The following is a 12,178-nucleotide window of genomic DNA, read 5'->3' as shown; positions in this document are numbered from 1 at the left end:
ACACACCAATGGATCTCCTGACCAGCAGGAAGGAGCCGTGCTCAGAGTCAGCTTTATTGACTCCGCTTTTCCCAGCTGATTTATCTGGGAGGGAAAATAAGGCACAGCTTTTTTCCCCAGCAGATTTACCCTTTTTTATCACCTCTCCTTTACTGAGCACGTCTCCCTGGCTTTGTCCCCTTACAGCACCAAGTTACAACAGCCAGGAACACACATTTGTCTGGATGAAAATCCATCGTGCCCCCAGGCAGGAATTGCAGAGGCTCTAAAGGCAGCCTGGGCTTGGCTGGGCTCCTCTGGAGAGCAGAGCTGGAGTGGAACATGCTGGGGAGGAAGAGCAGGTGCCCTGGACAGGCACCAAAGGGAGCAGAGAGATGAGTGTTTCCATGTCATAAATCCCAGAATCCCAGATTGGTTTGGGTTGGAAGGGACCTGAAATCCCCCCCAGTGCCAGCCCTGCCATGGCAGGGACACCTCCCACTGTCCCAGGGTGTCCCAGTGCCCAGCCTGGCCTTGGGCACTGCCAGGGATCCAGGGGCTGCTCTGGGCACCCTGTGCCAGGGTATTGCTGTGTCCATCTTTATTTTTTATGTGTTTATCTCCACTGACATGAAATCCAGAGGAAATCACCTCCCCTTCTCCCCGTCCCCGCACGTTTCTAAAGGAAAGAAAATCATTATTGTCTTTAAACTCCAGATTGTGAAACCCCTGGGTGTCCTCTGACCTCCAGCTGGTGGGACACCCAGCTTGGGAAATGTCACATGCACTGGTCAGGAAAACAACCACCTAGAAATGGCCCTAAGGAGCAGGCAGGAAACAGAGGGAGTGCAAATATCTGAGAAAATCAGTTAATCAAAAAGATCATAAACCCAGGGCAATAAAACTATTATTTCCCTAAAACATATCATTAGCTCTAACACTCTGCTGCCCGATTTTATTGAAATTGGGGACGTGACGGGCTTGAAAAATGAGAGATTTCTCTGTTTTAAAGTGAGGAGAAATCCACATGGCTGCTGGGGAGAGGAGAGGGAGCTGGGCAGGAATTCAGATTGTAGAGAGGGATCCTTGTCCTCAGCCCCCTCCAGGGCAGGGAGGTCCTGGCAGCATTCCCACAGGGATAACCTGGGAAGGGAAGGGAGTGGGAAGGAAGGGAAGGGAACGGGAAGGGACGGAAGGAAGGGAAGGGAGGGAAGGAAGGGAAGGGGAGGGAAGGGAAGGGAAGGGAAGGGAGGGAAGGGAAGGGCGGAAGGGGAAGGGAAGGGAAGGACGGAAGGGAAGGGAAGGGAAGGGAAGGGACAGGGAAAAGGGAAGGGGAAGGGAAGGGAAGGGAAGGGAAGGGAAGGGAAGGGAAGGGAAAGGGAAGGGACGGGAAGGGGAAGGGAAGGGAGGAAGGGAAGGGCGGGAAGGGAAGGGAAGGGAAGGGAAGGGAAGGAGGGAAGGGAAGGGAAGGGAAGGGGGAAGGGAAGGGAAGGGAAGGGAAGGGAAGGGAAGGGGGAGCGGAAGGAAGGGAAGGGAAGGAAGGGAAGCGAAGGGATAGGGAAGGGAAGGGAAGGGAAGGGAAGGGAAGGGAAGGGAAGGGAAGGGAAGGGAAGGGAAGGGAAGGGAAGGGAAGGGAAGGGAAGGGGAACCTCCTCTTGGGACATTTGATAAACCAGCATCTCTGTGTTTGATCCACATAAACCATTTGTTGGTTTCAGATGATGGAGAGCACTGAGGGGCAGCTCCAGTGACACCAACCCTCACCCAGTGACTGCCCACGGGTTCACAGCAGGAAAATCCATCCTGCAGGAAGATCTGTGTTGGTTGTTGTGGCACAACCACGTGCAGGGCCTTTGTCTCCAGTGGGATGCCCAGAGCTGCTTTCCCAGAGCTGATCCCATGTGTGGGATCCCACTGGATCCTTGTCTTAGGCTGGAAATGGGGGTGGGTGCTCTATCCCCACCTGTCAGAGGTGGGGCAGTTCTCTGCTGTTCTGTTTCTGGAAGGGAATAAGAAAGAAAATGTGAATAAAATGCTACTGAGAAGATGTGGAGGGTCCAGAAAAGGGCAAAAATGAAGGTTTGGAAAAGCTGCTCTTGCAGTTGGATCTGGCTCTCAGTGCTCTGCTCTGGGTGAAAGGTGGGGATGGTCACAGGCTGGATTTGGTGTCCTTGTGCTCCTTTCCAATTGTGTAAGATTGGAAAGGCAGGATGTGCCTGGGGGTGGGAATTCCATCCCCCCTGTCAGAGCTGGGCAGCTCTCTGCTGTTCCTGGGGCAGGTTTCTTTATCCCTGCCACAGCCAACCCTCCCTGCAGGAGATCTCTGCTGTCCATGGCCACTGAGTGTCCCTGCAGGGCTGATCAAATCCCACCATCCCATGGGGAGATGCTCTGCCCAGGGGAGGAGCCAAGCATTCCTACCTGGATCCAATCTGCCCTGGGAACAGCCCAGCAGCCTTTGCCCCCTGCATTCCCAGAGGAGCAGCTTTCTGCTGCCCTGCATTCCCAGAGGGAGAGCAGGCCCATCTCCAGCAGCCCTGGAGCTGCAGAGGAAAACTCCCCCCTTGAGCAGGATCCCTGCTCCAGCAGAGCCACAGCTGGCACTGCAGGAGGGCTGAGCCCCCCTGGGATGGGACTGTGCCACCACCCTGAGCCCCCCTGGGATGGGACTGTGCCACCACCCTGAGCCCCCTGGGATGGGACTGTGCCACCACCTGAGCCCCCCTGGATGGGACTGTGCCACCACCTGAGCCCCTGGGATGGGACTGTGCCACCACCCTGAGCCCCCTGGGATGGGACTGTGCCACCACCCTGAGCCCCCCTGGGATGGGACTGTGCCACCACCCTGAGCCCCCTGGATGGGACTGTGCCACCACCTGAGCCCCCCTGGGATGGGACTGTGCCACCACCCTGACCCCCTGGATGGGCGGTGCCACCACCCTGACAAAAGGGGCCGGGCTGCTCCACTTGGCAGGGGTTTGTTTTCTTTTTTGCACTATTGCATTTGTATTTTTAATTTCCCTAATACAGAACTGTTATTCCCATTCCCATCTCTTTCCCTGAGATCCTTCATTTCAGAATTACAATAATTCAGAGGAAGGGGTTTGCATTTTCCATTCCAGGGCCACCCAGCACTGCTTGCTTGCTTGCTTTACAATAAAAGATACAGAAATAAAATTCAGATTGACTACTGAAATTTTATATCACTGTCACCCTCCAGCCCAGGAGAGCTCTGGGAGGAAGAGGATGAGGGGCAGCACCTGCAGTTCCAGCACGGAGCTGCTCCAGGAATGGGGCATTTCCATGGAATTCAATGGCTCCACCTCTGCCTGCCTTGTCAGGATGGATCTCATCAAGGCTGGAGTGCATAAATATTCTAATTAGTGCTCTCCCCCTGCCCCTGTGCCCACAGACAGAGAGGAGGTTCTGCTGTTCTCAGGAAATTATTCCTGATGTTTATTCATGATCCTGCTTCTCTCGGGGAGTTGGGATCCTTGGAGGGGTTGGGGTGAATTCCAAGCACAGGCCTGGGCCAGGCAGGGACTGCAGGGAGGGGAGGGGATGGCAGCAGCAGTGGAATTGCTTTGCCAGGACCATCCTTCCTGTCCTGGGACAGCAGGACACAGACTGGGGGAGTTCTCCGGCTCAGGGGAGGGATGGCACTGGGTCATGGCATGGCCATGAGGGAGGGACCCCAAAGTTGATCCATCCCACCCCTGGGATGGCAGGGACACCTCCCACTGTCCCAGGGTGTCCCAGTGTCCAGCCTGGCCTTGGGCACTGCCAGGGATCCAGGGGCAGCCCCAGCTGCTCTGGCAATTCCAGCCCAGCCAGGAATTCCCAATCTCCCATCCATCCCTGCCCTCTGGCACTGGGAGCCATTCCCTGGCTCCTGTCCCTCCATCCCTTGTCCCCAGTCCCTCTCCAGCTCTCCTGGAGCCCCTCCAGGCCCTGCCAGGGACTCTGAGCTCTGCCTAGAGCCTTCTCCTCTCCAAGGGAGCATTCCCGGCTCTCCCAGCCTGGCTCCAGCCCTTGGAATGTCTCCATGGTCTCCTCTGGAGGTCTCTCCTTTGAAGCCAGTTTCATACAGAAATTTGGGGTTAAAGGCACTTGACCTTTTTAATTTATCCAAGGGAAAAGTAAGAGCCAATTTCTCTGTGTTCTTTAGAGCCATCTCAGGCAGGCAATTCCCACACTTTAATTTAGCTAAAAAAGCCATAATGAGAGGCAAAGGCTGGAAGGTGAAACTAAACAAACCTAGAGTATGAATAAAGTTAATTAAGCAGTGAAGGCACTAACCTAATATGGAGCAGGTTCTCTATCATTTGAAGACTTAATAAAATGATTATCCTGGAAGAGAGGCCCCACCTGGAGCCTGCAGGTTTCCTGGGAGGGAGCAGGGAGCAAGGACAGCCCTGCCTGAGTGCTTCCCACCTCTGGCAGGGCCCTGCACTGGGAATGGGGATGGGAATGGGATTGGGGCTGGGAAAGGGGCTGGGAATGGCGATGGGAATGGGGCTGGGAATGGGGCTGGGAAAGGGGGCTGGGAATGGGGCGGGGGATCCACTCATAAACCATTTGTTGGTTTTAGATGATGGAGAGCACTGAGGGGCAGCTCCAGTGACACCAACCCTCACCCAGTGACTGCCCACGGGTTCACAGCAGGAAAATCCATCCTGCCGGAAGCTCTGTGTTGGTTGTGTGTGTGCACAAACCACGTGCAGGGCCTTTGTCTCCAGTGGGAATGCCCAGAGGCCTGCTTTCCCAGAGCTGATCCCATGTGTGGGATCCCACTGGATCCTTGTCTTAAAGGCTGGAAATGGGGGTGGGTGCTCTATCCCCACCTGTCAGAGGTGGGGGGGGCATTTCTCTGTTCTCTGCTGTGTTCTTGTTTCTGGGAATGGGAATAGGAAAAGAAAAATGTGAATAAAATGCGACTGAGAAGATGTGGTAGGGGTTTCACCCAGAAAAGGGCAAAAATGAAGGGTTGGAAAAGCTGCTCTTGCAGTTGGATCTGGCTCTCAGGTGCTCTGCTCCTGGGTGAAGGTAGGTGGGGAATGGTCCACAGGCTGGATTTGGTGGTCCTTGTGCTCCTTTCCAATTGTGTAAGATTGGAAAGGCAGGATTGCTGGGGGTGGGAATTCCATCCCCGCCTTGTCATAAAGAGCTGGCAGCTCTCTGCTGTTCTGGGGCCGGGTCTTTTTCCCCTGCCACAGCCAACCCTCCCTGCAGGAAGATCTTCTGCTGGCCAGGCCACTGAGTGTCCCTGCAGGCTTGATCAAATCCCACCATCCCATGGGGGAGATGCTCTGCCCCCCAGGGGAGGATGACGCCAAGCATTCCTAGCCCAACCTGGATCTCAATCTGCCTGGGAACAGCCAGCAGCCTTTGCCCCCTGCATTCCCAGAGGAGCAGCTTTCTGCTTACCCTCTTCCCAGAGGGAGAGCCGGCCCATCTCCAGCAGCCCTGGAGCTGCAGAGGAAAACGCCCCCCTTGAGCAGGATCCCTGCTCCGCAGAGCCACAGCTGGCACTGCGGAGGGCGAGCCCCCCCCTGTGATGTGAACTGGTGCACCCGCCCTTACCCCCGCCCCCAGCCCCCCCCGCCTGCTTAGAATCCCCCGAGAGAGCGGGTGTGCGCGGGCCTTGGTTATGTTACCTGGGTGCCGGCGCCATGGGGCCGCCTGGGGGGCCCCCCCACAACGGGGGGTAGGGGTTAGCCCTGTGGATGCCCCCGCCCGCACGCCACGCGATGGTGAGGAGTGGGACTAGTGCCACAATGAGGTGGTCTCTAAGTTTCCACCGGAACGCCCCAGACTAGAGCTGGCCTAGAGCCCAGCGCCCCGGTTCCGGCCTAAAAACGAGGCGGCCGCGCGCGCCGCCGGGGACCCGCGGCTGGCTACCCCGGATCATCCGTGGCGCGCTGTGATGGGTCGGCTTTGGGTGTGTGGAGTGGGAGGTGCCACCGAAGCCTTCTGAGCTTCCCCGCTGGGATGGGGGACTTATGTTGCCACTCGTACAACGAGCTGATGCCCCCGCCGCCGCCTGGGATGGTACTGTGCCCCACCCTGAGCCCCCCTGGATTTGACTGTGCCACCCACCCACGAAGAAGCGCTGAGCCCCCTTGGGTGGGACTGATGTTTCCACCACCCTTATCCCCCCTGGGATTGACTGTGCCACCACCCTGTACCCCCGTTTTATTTGTACTTTCCACCACCCAGCGCTGACACATACAGGGGGCGCCAAAGTGGCCGTTCTCTCACTTCTGATCTGGCAGGGTTTTGTTTCTTTTGTTGCATCTATTGCATTTGGTATTTTGAATTTCCCTAATACATACTGTTTATTGGTATTTCCGTCACATCTCTTATCCCCTGAATCCTTCTTCAGATGTATCAATATTCATAGAAAGGGTTTTGCCATTTTCCATTCCGGGCACACAAGGACACCAAACCGCAGCCCTTGCTTGCTTGCTGCTTTACAATAAAGTACAGAAATCAATTCGATTGACTACGGAACATTTTATACACTGTCAACCCTCCAGCCCAGAACTCTGGAGAAGATATAGGGGCACACCTGCAGTTGCCAGCACGGAGCTGCTCCGTAATGGGCATTTCCATTGAATTCAATGGCTCTCCGACCGTCTGCCTCCCTTGTCAGAGTGTCTCATCAGGCTGAGTGCATAAATTTTCATTAATTAGTGCTTCTCCCCCTGCCCCCCTGTGCCCACCAGGACAGATAGGGAGTTCTGCTGATTCTCCGGAAATTATTACCTGATAGTGGTTTTATTTCAGAGCCTGCTTCTCTCGGGGAGTTGGGAATGCCTTGGAGGGTTGGTAGTGATTCCAACACAGCCTGGGGCGCAGGCCAGGACTGCATGGGAAGGGCGAGGGGATGGCCGCAGCAGTGGACATTGCATTTGGGTGGCCATACCATCCTTCCTGGTCCCCTTGGGACACAAGGCAAGGGACACGGACTTGTGACTCAGACTGTCGTGGTGGGGTTGGTACGTTTTAACTCGTGCTCGTTCTCCTCCTCTCATGCTCTATATGGGGTGGAGGTTGCTGAAGCACTGGGTCCTCATTGGTCGGATGGGCCGATGATGTGTGTAGGTACCCCAAGTTGGATCCATCCACAATTCAGGCGGTTGGCGGGTAAAGAGGAGAGGTGTTACGCGAGAGGATTAGACGTAAAGGTGGGCCTTTTAGTGGAAATCGATTGATGCACCAGGTCCCACTGTCCGCAGGGGTGGTTTGCCCATGTGTGCCCAGTCACGGTGCTTGCTAATGTGTGGCGGCGGACTGGCCAGCATGGTATCCCGGGAAAAGACTTAAGGGGATTTCGAGAAATCACGGAACCCGCATCTTCTCTGAACAATTCCAAACATCCCAACAATACCCATCCAATTAATTCCCAATCTCTCCTCCCATCTCCATCCCTTCCCTCTGTAACTCATCCACTTTTTACGCATTCTCCTCGCCTTCTCCTTTTCCCCGCAGGCCCTTGTCCCCCAGGAGTCCCTCCTCTCATCTCGTCCTTGAGACCCGCTGACGCAAGCCGCTTCCAGGGGGAGCTACATTAGCTCGTGCTCCGCTTGCCTAGAGGCCTCTTACATTTTCATGTTGCCTTCTGTCTCACTCTCCAAAGTGAGCATTAGCCCGGTCACGGGAGCTCCCAGTCACCGAGGTCGGTTCCTCGCACTAATGCTCCCACGCCCCCGATGACTCGGCTCTGCCGTGGGTGAGCTACCAGCCCTTGGAATGTCTCCATGGTCGCCTCTGGAGGTCTCCCTCCTTTGAAGCCAGTTTCATACAGAATTTGGGGTTAAAGGCACTGACCTTTTTAATTTATCCAAGGGAAAAGTAAGAGCCAATTTCTCTGTGTTCTTTAGAGCCATCTCAGGCAGGCCAATTCCACACTTTAATTTAGCTAAAAAAGCCATACTGAGAGGCAAAGGCCTGGAAGGTGAAACTAAACAAACCTAGAGTATGAATAAAGTTAATTAAGCAGTGAAGGCCACTAACCTAATATGGAGCAGTTCTCTATCATTGAAGACTTAATAAAATGATTATCCTGAAGAGAGGCCCCACCTGGAGCCTGCAGGTTTCCTGGGAGGGGAGCAGGGAGCAAGGACAGCCCTGCCTGAGTGCTTCCCACCTCTGGCAGGGCCCTGCACTGGGAATGGGGGATGGGACTGGGACTGGGGCTGGGAAAGGGGCTGGGAAAGGCGATGGGGAATGGGGCTGGGAATGGGGCTGGGAAAGGGCTGGGAAGGGGCCTGGGATGGGGCTGGAATGGGGCTGGGAATGTGGCTGGATGGGGCTGGGAATTGGGGCTGGATGGGATGGATGGCTGGGAATGGGGATGGATGGGGCTGGGAATGGGGCTGGGATGGGGCTGGGAAGGGCGGGAATGGGGCTGGGAATGGGGCTGGAATGTGGGCTGAAGGGAATGGGATGGGGTGGGAATGGGGCTTGGGAAAGGGCGGATGGGGCTGGGATTGGGGCTGGGAATGGGGCTGGGATGGGGCTGGGGGGGAATGGGGATGGGATGGGGCCTGGGGATGGGAATGGGCTGGAATTGGGCTGGGATGGGCGGACTGGGGATGGATGGCTGGATTGGTGGGCTGGGATGGGGGGATGGGCTGGAATGGGCTGGGAGGGGGCTGGAAATGGGCTGGGGATGGCTGGATGGGATGGAATGGGGCTGAAGGGTGTGGGAATGGGGCTGGGAATGGGCTGGGAATGGGCTGGGGAATGGGGCTGGGACTGGGGCTGGGATGGGGCTGAGGATGGGAAAATGGGGGATGGGTCTGGGAAAATGGGCTGTGCATTGGGGGCTGGGAAACGGGGCTGGGGAAAGGCGGCTGGGAAATTGGGGCGGGAAAGGGGCTGCGGCCAGGAGAGGGAATGGGGCTGGGAATGGGGCTGGGAATGGGGCTGGGAATGGGGCTCAGGGTCCTGCACTGGGAATGGGGCTCAGGGTCCTGCACTGGGAATGGGGCTGGGAATGGGGCTCAGGGTCCTGCAGTGGGAATGGGGCTGGGAATGGGGCTCAGGGTCCTGCAGTGGGTGCACTGGGAATGGGGCTCAGCTCTCCCCACAACAAAGCTCCCAGTGCTCCTTTCCTGGGAAGTGAGGGGGAATCCTGCCTCAGGTTTTCCAGGTGTTCAGAGGCTGATCTGCAACTCCAGCCTGGAGCAGAGGAGGCTCAGGGGGGCCCTTGTGGCTCTGCCCAGCTCCTGCCAGGAGGGGACAGCCGGGGGGGTCGGGCTGTGCTCCAGGGAACAGGGACAGGAGCAGAGGGAACGGCCTCAGGCTGGGCCAGGGCAGCTCAGGGTGGGCCCAGCAGGAATTTCCCCATGGAAAGGGGGCTCAGGCCTTGGCACTGCCCAGGGAGGGTTGCAGTGCCCATCCCTGCAGGTGTCACCTGGAGGTGGCACTGAGAGCTCTGGGCTGGGCACAAGGTGGGCACTGGGCACAGCTGGGACTCCCTGGGCTGGGAGGGCTTTTCCAGCCCCAGGGATTTGGGGATTGCAGGTCCTTGTCCCAGAGCCCCTTTTCAGACCAGGTGTTGTCCATCCAAAGCCTTTTCCTGGCATTCCTGCAGGGAGCAGCATCCCAATGGGGTTTATCAGCCGGGGGTTCTCTGTGCCCTGGTGCAGGTCAGGGCACCCACCTTGGCCAGGCTCCAGCTGTGCCCGGGCTCTGGGAGCAGGGGGGACAGGTGGGCACCAGGATCCTCCCTGCAGGCACCTCCTGCACCCTCAGCACAGGCAGAACTGCTTCCCACACACGTTTTGACAAGGTCTACAAACTGCCCAGCACACAGAGCTCTCCCACAGCCATCCAGGCTTCCCAAAATAGCCCAAAAATGGAACAGTCAGAGATCCAAAAGCTCAGAAATGCACCTGAAAACAGAATCACCTGACAGACTTTCTTTTACACAGGAGCCATTCCAGAGACGTTGTGAATTATGTGGGAGGAGAGGGAAAACAAGGAGCAATAAGTGAGGCAGGGAAATCTCCCCTGGCCAGCAGGGTGAGGTGTGCCCTTCTGCCAGCCCTCAGGTGTCCTGAGCATTCCCTTGATTCCTGGGCTGACCTGGAGCAGAGGCTGGATGGAGTCCCAGAATAAAGCAGGGATTGATTCCAAGGATCTCCTCCATGGACCCACCTTGGGCAGCACCAGAGCCCAGCCAGGGCTGCACCCAAGATGACCCAAAATGGCCCCAAAATGCCCGGCCGGGCACGGGGTCTCTCCCTGGGATCAGCTCTGCTCCATTCCCACCTTGCAGTTCATTGTCCCAGCCCAGCTTTAGCCCAGGCACTCCCACCCTGCTTGTTTTTCTCTCTCCAGCCCACGGGGTTTGTGCTCCTGGGCTGGGATTGGGATCATTTGTCCTTGGTGCCCAGCTGGAGCAGGAATTGTTTTGTCTCCTATTATATTTGCAGGGTGCCCTGTGGCAGGGATGGTGAGTCTGACTCCATGCTCTCAGAGGCTCATTTATTATTTTATGATCTATATTATATTAAAGAATGCTAAACTGAACTAAAGAACGCAGCAAGGACACAGAGAGAAGGCTGAAAAGAGAACAATGCAAACTCCTGACTCTCTCCAGAGCCCCGACACAGCCTGGCCCTGACTGGGCAAAGAGTGAAAACAGCTCCCAGCAGAATGCACTGGAACAATCCCCTGGGGGTGAACAATCCCCAAACACATTCCACATGGGCACAGCACAGGAGAAGCCAATGGGAGCAGAATTGTTTTCCTTTTCTCTGAGGCCTCTCAGCTTCCCAGGAGAACAATCCTGGGCCAAGGGATTTTTCCAGAGAATCTGAATGCCACAGTCTCCCTGCTCTGTGCACAGAGCTCACCATCCCATAATATGAAGCCCAGACTCACACCTAAAGCAGCACAGAATGTGAAAAATACAAAAGCTAAACCTGAGGCACCACCTCAGTCATCAGGAGGGGTTAAGGCCATGAAAAACAATTCTGGCACAGAATTCCCAGAGCAGCTGGGGCTGCCCCTGGATCCCTGGCAGTGCCCAAGGCCAGGCTGGGCTCTGGGACACCCTGGGACAGTGGGAGGTGTCCCTGCCATGGCAGGGCTGGCACTGGGTGTGGTTTAGCTCCTTTATTCCAAGGCTGGTGTTCCCTCAGCCCTGCCTGTGCTCCCAGCCTCTCCCAGGGTTTCTCTGATTGTTCCTTCTCCCTCCCTCTCCCCTCCAGCTGCCCCAGCTCCCTCCCAGCTCCCAGGGGATTGTGCCGAGGTTTTTTGGGATGTTTTCTGCAGCTCTCACAGGCTGGGATTTCTGCAAGCTCTCCTGCACAGCTGAGCCCCCTCCTTATTATTGCAGCTCAGAGCAGGAAGGAGCTGCACAGGGCTGGGAATAATGGAAAAATGCCACGGAGGAAACTCCCAGAAGGACGCTGAGAAAACTTCAGCCCAAACAGGGCCCTGATCAAAGCAGGAACATTTGAAAGCATTTGACATCCAGGAACTCCCCCTTTTATGCTGCTGGCAGGTGAGAGCTGCCTGCTCAGGCTGAAGAACGCTTGTAAAAAACCCATTTTCCAGAATTTCCAGCTAATGACTCCAGAAGGAGTTGTGTGAGCCAGCACCTCCTCAGCAAACAGAATTAGCAGAAGTAGGGCAGAGGGAGGGGCAGTGGCTGGAGGTGCCCTGAGGGTCACAGCCCACATTGCTGGGTTTATATATAGATTTATATATAGATGTCCTAAATAGCACACTGGGCTCCACTTGTCCCTCCCCAGGGCCTGGCTGTGGGGGTGGCACGGACAGGGCTCCCTCAGCACGGGGCAGATTTGGCTCTCCTGGGTGCCAGAGCACACCTGGCACTGTGCCAGAACCCAGGACATCCCTCGGGCTGCCCTGGGGGAGCAGAGACCCTGGCAGGGGCTCAGAGACCTTGGCACGGGGTCACAGACCCCTGAGCCTTGGATTTAACCCATGGAAACAATTCCCAACTTGGTGGGAGGAGTTACAAGCCACGAGAGTTGAAGTAGGATGATAGTTTTTCACAAGGTAGAGAAAAGGAACTTTGGGAATTTCAGGAAGCAAGATGGAGCAATCTGGGTGTGTCCTGTCCTTCTCCTTCTTGCCCTCCATCTCCTGCTGTGATGGTGGCACTGCTGGACTTGTTTGGAGCAGACACAGACTGTCTAACACAGGTGACAGG

The 12,178-nt window shown here is 56.3% G+C and overlaps 1 long non-coding RNA gene across 1 annotated transcript in view; it reads right to left on the bottom strand.

Moving 5' to 3' along the window:
• The window catches only part of LOC127059703 (uncharacterized), a 96,838-nt gene extending 94,018 nt beyond the window's left edge, over positions 1-2,820 (bottom strand). Inside the window, exons 1-2 of the long non-coding RNA XR_007777759.1 lie at positions 2,790-2,820; positions 2,401-2,693 (exon numbers count right to left, since the gene is read on the bottom strand). This is a non-coding gene — a long non-coding RNA (uncharacterized LOC127059703). The remainder of the gene's footprint in view (positions 1-2,400; positions 2,694-2,789) is intronic.
• Positions 2,821-12,178: the final 9,358 nt, after the last annotated feature.

Source organism: Serinus canaria, chromosome 5 (genome assembly GCF_022539315.1).
Source record: "Serinus canaria isolate serCan28SL12 chromosome 5, serCan2020, whole genome shotgun sequence".
NCBI lineage: Eukaryota > Metazoa > Chordata > Aves > Passeriformes > Fringillidae > Serinus > Serinus canaria.
Note: the sequence above shows the minus strand (reverse complement) of the source record. Positions and strands in the feature narration are given on the sequence as shown.